The following is a 5,809-nucleotide window of genomic DNA, read 5'->3' as shown; positions in this document are numbered from 1 at the left end:
GGAGGCTAGGAAGGGAGGGAATATAAACATAATCAAGGCTGATTCACATTGTTGTATGGCTGAAACGATTACAACACTGTAAAAATTATAAATAAGCACATTGGGAATAAAAAGTTTCTACTAGGATCCTCGGTTTGAGGCTCCCTATTGGAAAAAAATTTCAAAACTCTTTCAATAGACCAGATAAGTCTGTGTGCTTAGGAAAGGACTAGAAGTAAAGGTAGAGAGGTGAAGAGGTGAGGCATAGCCTCATAAGTTCATTTTAGAAAGCCCTAAGAAATTCAGATGTTGCATAAACCAGTAGGATGGCAAAGTACAAAAAGGGAAGAAAGAGGTTTAAAGCAATGTAGGGTTCAGTCAGTGAAAATTGACCAGGGGAGAATAAACAAGGAAGGGAAAGGTTACACCACATTGCACACTAGTACATTGTAATCTCATCTGAAGTACTATGCTCAGTTCTAGGTACCTCAACTGTTTCCATGGAAACAGTTGAGAACAAATAGATCATAATATGACTAGGAGAGGAAAAGGTCAGAGAATCAAGCTGTAGATTTTTAGCTAAGAAAAGGTAAGACTTATAAAACTGTAACTGCATTATTTAAGTCTCTTTGGGAACAACTAAGGGAAACTCAACTCAAACTGACTCACATACAATCTTTTGGCTCATGTATCTAAAAGTTTGGGAAGTAACCCAGTATAAGGTGCGGGCTGAGTCCATGTGCTCTGACAATGTATGTGGTAGGGCTTTGTTTTATTTTCAAGGCACTGTTTTCTTGGGTTACCTTCATCCTCAGACAGGATCTCTCCCCATGTCCCAACCTCATATTCCAGTATTTTAGCAATTCTGTAAGATGGAGAGCTTCTCTTCTCCAGTATTTTTCATAGACGTCCCAGTATAGCATCCTACTGAATCCATTTGGATGACTAGCCCAAAAGTGAAAGTCGCTCAGTTGTGTCCGACTCTTTGTGACTCCATGGGCTATACAGTCCATGGAATTCTCCCAGGCCAGAATACTGGAGTGGGTATCCTTTCTCTTCTCCAGGGGATCTTCCCAACCCAGGGATTTAACCTAGGTCTCCTGCATTGCAGGCAGATTCTTTACCAATGGAGCTATCAGGAACTAGGACTAGTTGATTAGCCTAGGACGGAAATAATCACTGTGGCCAGGGAAATTGAATATGCTAAATGAGAAGATCTCCATTATGTGCACATTCTAAAGGGTAGGGATAAGAAAGCTTTCACTCCTTGGTAAATTCCATCAGTGGAAAATAGGATGGAGATAAATTTCCCATTGGAAAATTGATTATTCTGAGAAGAAAGGAAAATGGATCCTGGGAAGGCTAAAATAGAGATGACCACTTCAATAACACCTGTCTTCAAATATTTGAATGTCTGATAAATGAATAGATTCAGCTTATTTTATCAAGTTTTACTTGATATAATAAGAACTAATACATAGAAGTTACTGGGAAGCACATTGCTAATGTACAGAGGAAAGAATGTTATCTTTACATCTCTCAACAGTGAACAGGCTGCACCAGAAACAAGGATGTCTATCATGAGAAGTTTGCAGGCCAAGGCCAGATGCCCATCTTAGAATGACAGAAGTTCAGTTCAGTTCACTTCGGTTTAGTTGCTCAGGTGTGTCCAGCTCTTCGTGACTCCATAGATTGCAGCATGCCAGGCTTCCCTGTCCTTCACCAAATCCCAGAGCTTGCTCAAACTCATGTCCATCGAGTTGGTGATGCCATCCAATTATCTCATCCTCTGTCATCTTCTTCTCCTCCTGCCTTCAATCTTTCCCAACCTCAGGGTCCTTTCTAAGGATTTGGCTCTTCCCATCAGGTCGCCAAAGAATTGCAGTGTCAGCTTCAGCATCAATCCTTCCAATGAATATTCAGGACTGGTTTCCTTTAGGGTTGACTGGTTTGATTTCCTTGTAGTCCGAGGAACTCTCAAGAGTCTTCTCCAACACTACACTTCAAAAGCATCAATTCTTCAGTGCTCAAATTTCTTTATGTTTCAACTCTCACATTCATACATGACTACTGGAAAAACCATAGCTTTGACTAGACAGACCTTTGTCAGCAAAGCAATGCCTCTGATTTTTAATCCACTATCTAGGTTGTTCATAGCTTTTCTTCCAAAGAGCAAGCGTCCTAATTTCATGTTTTCAGTCACCGTCTGCAGCGATTTTGGAGCCCAAGAAAATAAAGTCTGTCACTGTTTCCATTGTCTCCCCATCTATTTGCGATGAAGTGATGGGACCAGATGCCATGATCTTCATTTTTTAAATGTTGAACTTTAAGTTAGATTTCTCACTCTCCTCTTTCCCTTTCATCAAGAGGCTTTTTAGTTTCTCTTCACTTTCTACTATAAGAGTGGTGTCATGTATTTCCTGAATTGTTAGAAAGGAGGAGTAGATGAAATCTAAGGTCCTTTCCATCTCTAAGTCTATAATATACTCACTCTATAAGCAATTTGGCTAAAGATCATCTATTGCTGTTGTTTTTCCCATAAATGACTCCTCTAAACTGTACTGGTATTTCTGGAATGCCTCTGTCTGATACAAACAGACTGAAAGATGAATTTTTGACCAACTCTTCTATTGTTATGCTAACTAAAGAAAGGGGCATAGCAAAAAGGACTGGCTGGTGATCCTAATCTTAAATAGTAACGGCTGCAAATGATGAGGGGACTCATAGTATGTAATAACAATACTAAAAAGTGTGGTCAACTCATCACTTGAAGAGTAAGAATCAAGATGGGATATCTAATCACAAAGAATGACAGAAATATCAAACATGCATGCTAACCTAAACATAAGAAAGAAAGATTAAAGAACAATGAATAGATCCTGGTGCAAGATGTCATAAAAGGGACTTGATTTGAATCAGTAACTTAATGATTCACAAATGGTATTTATTTCCAACTAACTGAATTGCAATCAAGATTGCCAGGAGACATATCAATAACCTCAGATATGCAGATAACACCACCCTAAGCCTCTTGATGAGGATTAAAGAGGAGAGTGCAAAAGCTGGCTTAAAACTCAGCATTCAAAAAACTAAGATCATGGCATCCAGTTCCATCACTTCGTGGCAAATATATGGGGGAAAAAATGAAAACAGTGACAGACTTTATTTTCTTGGGCTCCAAAATCACTGCAGACGGTGATTGCAGCCATGAAATTAAAAGATGCTTGCTCCTTGGAAGAAAAGTTATGACAAACCTAGACAGCATATTAAAAACAGAGATATTTCTTTGCTGATATAGGTGCATATACTCAAAGCTGTGGGTTTTCCAGTAGTCATATATGGATGTGAGAGTTGGATCATAAAGAAAGCTGAGCACTGAAGAATTGATGCTTTTGAAGTGTGATGGTGGAAAAGAGTCTTGAGAGTCCTTTGGACTGCAAGGAGATCAAACCAGTCAATCATAAAGGAAATCAATCCTGAATATTCATTGGAAGGATTGATGCTGAGGCTCCAATACTTGGCCACCTAATGTGAAGAGCCAACTCATTAGAAAGACCCTAATGCTGGGAAAGAGTGAAGGCAGGAGGAGAAGGGGATGACAGAGCACAAGATGGTTGGATGCCATCACCAACTCAATGGACATGAGTTTGAGCAAGCTCCAGGAGATGGTGAAGGACAGGGAACCCTGGTGTACTGTAGTCCATGAGGTCACAAAGTGTCGGACATGACTGAGTGACTGAACAACAACAACTGAATATTTTAGTGAATTAAATGTAACATCAGGAATGATTTGAAACACAAGTGTGATGCTACTTGAACAGAGATTGAGCCCCTCCCACGTGTACAGTCTTTGGATTGAGCAGTGGGGAGGGTAATCAGTCTGCCTAAGTCAAACAAATATATTGACCAAAACAAAATGCAGTGAGCTCTAATCAGTTGTCTAAATGGCTCAAAAGTTATCTGGATGAGAGAAAAGATTAATTTTTAACTTAGTGAAAACTGAAATTAAACTCACTTTAGCATAATTGTTTATAAACTCTCCTTTGAATAAACCTTTTTCCACATGCTTAACTGTTTTCTGAACACAAAATAATTGGACTAGATTTGAAACTCTTTCATGACTGAGTAGAGGGAATCTCTGAACTTTCTAAAATTGTATATGAAATTGATGTCTATTCACTTTGTTCAGAGATGTTCCATAGCTCCTATCAGATTTTTAAAGGAACTGTCACCCATCCCAAACCCTAATTGAATCCCTCTGACACAAAATTAGCTTCAGAAATGTATTCCCTGAATTTTTTGAGAACTCCAATATTTCTGTAACACATATAAGAAAAGGGAAAAGTAATTAAAGCAAATTGCTACAGTGAGCTAAGGAGTAGTGCACGGATTATAACATGTTTTCACAGAGTTCCAGCTGACATAGACAAATTAGAGCAGCCTTCCCTCTTAGACTTAGCACACAGAGAAGACTTGAATTGCTACTGGGCCAACACTCACCGTTAGGGGACACTCCAAGTGTCTTGAAGTTTGAAAACATATTTCTGAACTAACTCAAAAAGGCATAGAGCTAAGTAAATGTATTTTCATTACACAAATTACTAAAAATAATGTAGGATATACCTCTGAGTTAGAAGTTTTCTGCAGATTTATTCAGCCTACAGGATTTCAGAAGAGTAGATAGATGCATTGTAATTAGAGGTAGGATTACATACAATAATGGAAATAAGAAACCATTAAAAAATTATAGTTCTGAAATTTTAGGCTTCTTGCTAAGCTCTCTGAAGCTGCAGCTGTCTTTTTTAAAAATTACATCAATGCTTCTGTTTAGGAAAATGGCTGGGAATGAAAATAAATCTTTGTGTCACTAAGCAAGATAAAAAATCACAGAAAAAATGGTTGTTCCTGATGCATATAGTTACTGAACACATGTGATTTGAAAATAAGATATTCATTTCTGCATGGCTCAGCAACACAAATGCGATTTCAAAAGAGTAACCTGTGAACAGAAATTTCTGGTATGTCATCTGACTGCCTTCACCAAAATATTTTCCAGTGAATTATAAAATGTAAATTACCCTTATGCCTTCAGCCGTGAATGAACTGAATCTCATTCTAGGTGTGTGTCTATTCCTGAAATCCTAAGCTCTATTGCTCCATTAGTTCTATTGCTCCAAAACTTGTTTTCTTTTTCTCTGTGGCCATTTTTGTTCTCCTCTTGCTCCCTAAGTCATAAAGTCCTGACATTCTGCAGCTGTCTGGAGCCTCTTGCTTCCCCACAATACACCAATGACTGCCATTGCTACGTTTAGTCCCAAAGCAGGTGCGCTTTCTCTCACTTTCCATTCTAAGACCATTATACCTCTTCCCAGGTCACTATACTTCTGTCTCCACTCCAGATGCCCTCTGTAGTGACTCCATCACTGTTTAACATTGCATTCTCTGGATGAATAGTTCAACTACTTTCATTTTTACTGTTCTTTCTACTTTTAGGACTTCCCTGATAGCTCAGTTGGTAAAGAATCTGCCTGCAATGCCAGAGACTTTGGTTCTATTCCTAGGTCAGAAAGATCTGCTGGAGAAGGGACAGGTTACCCACTGCAGTATTCTTGGGCTTCCCTTGTGGCTTAACTGGTAGAGAATCCGCCTGCAATGCAGGAGGCCTGGGTTCGATCCCTGGGTTGGGAAGATCTCCCGGAGAAGGGAAGGGCTACCAACTCTAGTATCCTGGCCTGGAGAATTCCATGGACTGTATCATCCATGGGGTCACACAGAGTCAGACACGACTGAGCAACTTTCACTTCACTTTCTATTTTTACCAAAATATCCA

This window comes from Bubalus kerabau, chromosome 18 (assembly GCF_029407905.1).
Source record: "Bubalus kerabau isolate K-KA32 ecotype Philippines breed swamp buffalo chromosome 18, PCC_UOA_SB_1v2, whole genome shotgun sequence".
Taxonomy (NCBI): domain Eukaryota; kingdom Metazoa; phylum Chordata; class Mammalia; order Artiodactyla; family Bovidae; genus Bubalus; species Bubalus kerabau.
The sequence above is the reverse complement of the archived record's forward strand: the minus strand, read 5'-3'. Positions refer to the sequence as shown.